The following is an 8,007-nucleotide window of genomic DNA, read 5'->3' on the forward strand; positions in this document are numbered from 1 at the left end:
ATGGATAGGACCAAAATTTAAACATGAAATTCATTTGTGTCTTATACACATTTGTACACATAGCTTGAACATAATTTTATAAAACATTTTCAATAATTTGGTGCATGAAACAAAGTTTTGACCACATTTTTACTGTGACCCATCACATGAGGTCAGGTGTGGAATTTCCCACTTGTGTCATGTCAGATATCAAAAAGTTTTGGACTTCGGAACATTTTGATTTCAGATTTTCAGATTAGGGATGCTTGACCTATAATAGCACGTCCCATCCCATTCAAATTAGAACATTAATGGTTCTTGAAAACCATGATTATATGACTTCTTCCTTGACTCCAGTTATTTTTCACTCCTGGCCGATATGCTCCATATCACAAATGTCACCTGCATAATTTTTAATGAAATCTAATACCCCAACACTGTGATCCATAGAAATTTGTCTAATCCTTCCAATTAGATGTATTTTACACTTTCTTCTGAGTCACTATAACAATTTAAAATATTGTATTTCAATTATAATAGCAGCATTATTTTTGAAAAGCAGAAAATGTATTTAAATTATAAATAATATAAGTAATAGCCTATTACCCACAGATAACCACTGTTAATATTTTGGGTTGTTTTTCTAGGTTAGGGGTATATGTATGTATGCGTGTTGTTCTGTTTACTGATCTCTTTTTCTTGCTTCTCACCCAACTCCTCCACCCTACCCTGTCACTTTCTGGGTCACTGACGCTTAAACAATTGTTGGCTGAGCTCTTCCTGTCTTTGTCTTCATCCATAATCCTATGATAACTTTCACACATAAAGCAAATGGGACATACGAGCACCACCCTATACATTCAAACATATACATTTTCTGACCAACTGTTTTATTGTAATTAATATATCATAATGGATGAGTCTATACAGAGTGATTCAGCAACTTCTAGCTAGCATAAGTAGCAGCAAACACATTCATACTGGGGAAGAGATCCCATTTTTATACTGGTACAGATACAGGGTTTGAACTAGGATGCAGTAGTGGAAAGGGAGTAACCTATCTCCCTATCTTATTTTAGGCAAGTGAGGCTTCTCGGTTTTATGAGGCAAAGTATTAGTAGGCTTTGTGGGTTTTTAAGGAGGAAATTTGCTTGTCATTCACAATGGGGGCTAAAGGTATCAGACATTCCCTCCCCCTACACTCGGCTACAGTGAGGGCACCTGATTGATTATTTATTCTTGCCCATGATTCTGGATCTTGAAATATTGCTAAGACAGAGGTAATTTATAAATTATTCACTGCCATTGCAGCTCAACATTCCAGGAGAGAAGCTACTAGTTTCCTATGGCTGTATTACCAGAAGTTCCTCCAGATTCTTTCTGTGTTCTAACATGACTTTGTTTTGTGCCACTGGATTTGCTAAGTTCCTGCCCATACTTTAACCAGGGAATTTCTAGGCTTACTTTTCCCAGTAAGTGTCTGATTATCAATGGGAAACAGAGTTTTCACACAATAAAACTATGAAGGAGTACAGATAGAGCTCCAGCCATCCCTTGGAACATCTCCATATACTTCCATGTCTAGAGCTAAAGTTAACGGAAGGCTGCCTCAACACTTTACAAGCAAGGGCTTGTATTTCTCAGGAAAGAATATTTGGGTAAGCCTACCAGGTAAAGCCTGTTATAGTGAATTGTTGGCTGAAGGCAAAAGGTACCTTGAAGAGATGGTGGAGGTGGAAAGTAATACATTTTAACTATGGCTTCATAAATATATACAGAAATAAAGATCACAACCTCTACTCATATTGCCTTCATGTTTTATCACGAATGCATTTGTATACTTTATATTTTTTCTTCCTCTCCATTTCCTCTATTCCATATAATATTAATGAAGTATCATAATAGAACTGGAGCATAATGGCCATTGCACAGTGATCCTGGGCTCCAAGCTGAATGTAGTAACTAATGAGACTTTGAGTTATTTCCCTTAGAGAAGTGGATGTATGCTTTTGTGGTTGTATAAAGAATACTTATATTAGGATTGAGCCACCTTATGGGAGTAGTGAGAGGTGTTAGTATCATAAGAAAAATGTAAATGTACATTTGTCAGATTCTTTTGTTTACTTTTGCCTATAAATCATCTAAATGTTCTTTTTCTGGGGAAATACCCTTTGGCCTGTTTTGAGTTATTAACCATGTCTTAACACAAATTTAGAGGGATCAAAAAGTTTTCACTTCAACTCCTGGGATAGAGAGCCAGTCGTTTGATGTTCATGTTAGCACTTCTAAAGTGATACCAGGACGAAAGACAAGAAGTCATTCCCAGTGGTGTTGAGTCCAAGAGTGGCAGCAGAAAATTTCCAGTGATAGCAATGTCAAAGATGGCCATATATGTGGCATTGTCTACTGAGCTTCTGCTACCTAGCCTGCTTTGATATCTACCCATTTTCTGAGCTTGGTCCCAGATTTCTTCATTTAGATTCCTGAGTTACCAACAATCCTTCCAGTGAGTATCTTTGTTGTTCTTACTAGCAATGGTCTCAGTCGTACATCAGAATAAGAAGAATTCCAATACATTTATTTTGTCTCAGTAAATCTCACTTTACAAATGTAAGAGTTTTTTTTTTTTTTGAGACAGAGTCTCACTCTTTTACCCAGGCTGGAGTGCAATGGTACAGCCTTGGTTCACTTCAACCTCCAACTTCTGTCTCCCGGATTCAAGCTATTCTCCTCCGTCCCAAGTAGCTGGGACTACAGGCATGCACCACTATGCCCAGCTAATTTCTGGTATTTTTAGTAGAGACGGGGTTTCACTATATTGGCCAGGCTGGTCTCAAACTCCTGACCTCGTGATCCACCCACATCGGCCTCCCAAAGTGCTGGGATTACAGACATGCGCCACCGCGCCCGGCTGTAAAAGATCTTTTTAAAGCGCAAAAAGTAGGCTTTTTGTCTTAATAATCTGTCAATGGGATATAATATTTATCTATCATGAAAGTTTTAAACATAAGTGAATGTGATATACCCAGAACAGTGCCTGGGTCATAGTAAGTGTTAGATAAGTGTTTGCTATTATTATTCATTATTTTCCATGCTGGGAATTTTCCGCTTTGGGGAAAACTGGAAGGGAATGCTTCAGAGGCTGCTAATCAGAAGGCACAATAAATTGAAGTTCAGGCATGATACTTTGCCTGTACAGCCCTATGGCACTCATCTTACCCTATCTTTTGTTCCGGTCGTTTGCCTATTTGTTTAATTGCCTCACTTAGGTTATAAAGTCTTTACAGTCAGAAAATGTGTGTTACCATCTTTCTATTGACAGCCTTCTCTAGCAGTGTCCTACACATTGCAATGGTCCTTAATAATCATTCACAGATATCTTCCTTGGCTATGATTTAGTGTGTAACAAAGTTGAAGATTTTTTAAAGCCTATGTTCAAAAAGAACAAAGAATCTCTATATATATTTTTACTTTTATTATAAATATGTATATTGAAATGATTAAACAACTATTTGCTCTTTTCTGTAGTTTCCTATCTGCCCCATTTGTCACCTTTATTGATTCCTTCTCTGCTAAATATACACTTTCTCAGGCCATTCAAATCTTACCAAAATACATAAACATCCTGTCTTGTGTTTTACATATCAATTCCATAAAATCAGACTTCCATTTCATCTTTTGACCCTGTAATGAAAACATCAACAAAATCACCAATAACCTCCTTCTTGCTAAGTCAAATCAACATCTTTTAGCCTGTATTTTGCTGGAACTTTCAGAAGCATTCACTGCTATTAATTTTGCCCTCTTTGACACAGCTTTTTCCGTCTCAATTTCCATGACACCACATGCTGCTCTTTATATCCTTTCTCACCCTTCTGACTTTTTTTCCTGCTGTTATTTTTTCCTTAAATTTTGGTGCTATCACATTTGTAAACTGAATGTTTGTGTCTCCCTAAAAGTTATATGTTGAAACCTAATCCCTCAAGTGATCATATTTAAAGGTGGGGCCTTTAGATGATTAGGTCATAAGGGCAGAGCCCTAATGAATGGGATTAATGCTCATAAAAGAGGCCCAAGAGCATTCCCTCACCCCTTCTGCCATGTGAAGACACAGCAAGAAGACAGCCATCTATGAACCAGGAAGCAGGTCCTCATAGACAGTGAATCTGCCAGTGTCTTAGTATTGGACTCCCAAGCCTCTAGGGATATGAGAAATAAATTTCTGTTATTCGTATGCCACCAAGTCTATGGTATTTATAGCATCCTGAACAGACTACTGCCTCATTCTCCCATATATAGCTTTCTTCTCAATTTGTATGTTTCCTGGTTCACAGCATGCAAGGCCATGTTTTTTGACATTGCCCATAATCATATTGCCCATGTTCTAACAGGTCCTAACAGCATCTCTCTTGAGTTCCAGGCATATTTCTAATCATCCACCAAACATGTTCACTTGGATGACCCACATGGCACTCAAACTCAACATGCTACAGACTAAAATCATAGATCTTCCCTTTCAGAACCTATCCTGCAGGTCATCCTTAACATATGTAACACCACATGTCTTACATAACCAACTCTTTTGCATCCTCTTATCTCATTGCTCTTAAAACTCTCCTCTGAATCTCCAATGACAATGTTTAGTTCTTGCTATTTCTTTCTTCAAATCTATTCTGCATATCCTGAAGTGGAAATCAACTCTTTGGTCATATCCCAACTGCAATAGGATAAAGTTAAAAAAAAAAAAAACCCTTTCCTAGTAGCAGGAAAGAAGAAAATCTTAGTGGCCTTGACAGTTCCTACCTTTCCAGCTTCTCCTGCCATCAGAAGTCTCAAGCCCCATGTTCCATCTATCAGATTATTCAATTCTCTAACTCCTCTACCTCAAGTGCCCTTATGCTTTTGTCTGCTTAGAGAACTTCTGATTGATCTTCTAGAGTCAAGGGGCATGCTCTGAAAGTCTTTCATCCAGTGCTTCTGTGCATGCCTTTATTATATTATTGTATTATTATATTACTTATTTACATGGCATTACAACAAATTGATTATATGCTGTTCCACACATTTGACTGTGGATTCCCTGTATCTTAATTTGTTTATCCCCAGTGCTTAATAAAACAAGAAAGAGGGATATCTTTTAATTTCCTGTGTGTACTGTTTAGCCCTTGGAATGACATCAAGAACAAATAATACCCTTTAAATATTTTAATTGTTTTTACTAAAATTTTCTGTCCTATGTAGAGGTCAAAGATTGATAAATATATCCTATAGATTGACAAAATTGAGATATGAGCATTCAGTGCCACTAATATTTCAAGAAAAAAACTCTAATCTGCTTCATTATTTGCATTAACTATCTAAACTATTCTGCTGAGGAATCAACTTTTAGGTTAAAAGCCCTATTTATAGTAATTTCAAAAACCTCCTATTTTCCCTTCTTTCCTACATTTAGAGAAAAAAAATACAAAGTTGAAAGCTGACTTTTTTTAGAATTTTACTTCTAAAAATGTGGTTCTTCAGATAAAGAAGAAGACTGATTATGAGAGTTAAATAAAGAATGGAGTACTTTATCATCGCTTTAGAAAGAGAGTTTCTAACACGCTACCTGCATGTGTAATTGTTAACCACTCTTTTCCTGGCCACCCCTTTTGCCTCCTCCTGCCATCCTTCTAGCCAGAATGGATCCATATAAAAGTGGCAGCTGCTCTCATGATTTACACAATAAAGTACTTTTGAGAAGAAAGTCACCTAGTAATCATACAGATGTTGTTTTTTCATTTTTGTTTTTGTTTGTTCATTTGATAGGCTAGCTCCAAAAACTCATCAGCATAGGTTAATATGGTTTAACTGATTTTCCTAAGAGTACACTATGTGGCCTCTGAGAAGAGCTGGACCTTGTGAAAATGACAGACCTCTGCAGTAGAAATCTTTAGACAGTGGCCTTGTTCACCTGATATTGATATGTGGTAAAGGTCTCTATTACAAGGTGATCTTATTATATGAAATAAACACATCACAAAATGTGTTTTCCATGTGTGTTCATAAGTCTGTGGGTGTGTATATGTGTTTCCATGTATATATGAATATGTAGGTGCCAGTCTCCATATGCAAATGACAGCTATTGAAGATGACTGAAGCTCACAACATCAGTGGCTTAAACACCCAGGCAAAGGAAACTTCTTTTTGGCCCAGTAACCTAAAGAGGGAAATATGCATAGTCAGTGCCCAGGCCACAAGGGGAGAAGGTTTTTTTATTGTTTACTTCTGGAGAACTAGATAAATAACTGGTAAAACACAAAAATAAAGCCGAGTGCCAGGTAAATGTAGTAATGTAAAAGATCAGTTAGAGCTAGATCTAGGTTTTTATGGGGCCTGAAGCTTATTCAACTTGAGAGGATGCTCTTTTGGGAAAATAATACAAAATTATCAAGTTAAGTATAGGGCCTTGGAAGGGGACCATAATATGAGGGGTACTGAAGGTTAAGCCTCATTATCTTCACTATAAATCTGCCTGTATAGTCTGAGAATCTAAAAGTCTCTTCAAGATGAAGGAAATAATTCATGAGAAAGTGGATTGTCAGAGGTGTAGAACCTTCTTTTATCTTCTCATGAATAGAGGTCATTACCAACCAGGCAGAAACTAAATGGTTATATCTGTATAATATGCAATACTTTTCAATTGATACACACAGTTCCTAGAAGTCAAGAAATGTATGATTTGATATATTATAATCCCTACTCTTCATATCAACACTTCCTCTATCATTTCAGGATAATTCCATCATGTTTAACCGCCTGACACTGTCAGACTAGGGTAACAGACCCTTTACTCTCAGTGACTTAGCCCAGTTTAGTTCATTTCTCACTGATACTCCATGTCCAGTGTGACTAAGGAAGACATCACTGTTTAATAGTGTCAGTGTCTTACAGATGGCCTGTGATGGTGCTATGGCAAAGAAAGAACATGGTAGAAAGGAGGGGGCCCAACAGCCCTTAAATGGTTTGGCTCCAAAATGACATGTCAAGTCTGCTCAGAGTCCTTGGCCAGAACTTTTCACATGGCTTCACCTAATACAAGAGCTTTTGGAAATGCTGGGGAGCAGATAAATGTTTTAGGGAGCAAGGACAGCCAAGTTCATCTCTAATATAGAGAATATTTACGGGGGCATTATCTTTGACCAGCCATCACAAGGGAACTTCATTTCAAATGCACACACACACACACACACGCACACACACACACACACACACACACAAAGAACAGGTCCTCAAATAATATCACTTCATTCAACAGAATTTCCTTATAAAATTGATGAGAAAAAAAAATTGATCCCCAGCTAGGGCCACTGTCTGTAGGGGGTTTGGATGTTCTGCCCATGTATTTGTGGATTTTCTCCATTTTGGTGTCCTCTCACATCCCAAAGCTGTGCACATTAGGTGAATTGCCTGTCTTTATGGTCTCAGTTTGAGTGAGTGTGGATGTGTGTGTGTGTGCCCTTTGATGGGACAGCAGCTTGTCCAGGTTGGGTTCCCAGGATAGGCTCCAGCTACCCACTAGAATAAATGGGTTGGATAATGACTGAAGGAATACAAATTATTGTCAAATAAAAATTTGTAAAGTATACAATAATCATACAAATGTATAACAATAAATGACTCTGTACAAAAGCACTCAGTGAACTTGCCATATTTATCATTGTTTTTGAACCGTGTGGTGATAGGAAGTACTCTTTAAAGTTTTCACTTTGCAAACATCTTGATTTAACCCACCACCACGATGACCACCGTCATTCACTTATTCACCAAAGTTGAGTAAATAATTATCTTACTTGTTTTAGTTAGTCTTTCTTATATGTATGTATAACTCACTGTTATTTCGATATTTAATATTAGAAGTCTTTTGTCTTTATTTAGAAGTTTGGTGATGCTTTTGTGACCAGAAATATGCCATAAGAACTTAACTCTTTTTAAAAATATATATTATTTATTTTATTATTTATTTATTTATTTATTTTTGAGATGGAGTTT

The sequence above is a fragment of the Gorilla gorilla genome, chromosome 1 (assembly GCF_029281585.2).
Source record: "Gorilla gorilla gorilla isolate KB3781 chromosome 1, NHGRI_mGorGor1-v2.1_pri, whole genome shotgun sequence".
NCBI lineage: Eukaryota > Metazoa > Chordata > Mammalia > Primates > Hominidae > Gorilla > Gorilla gorilla.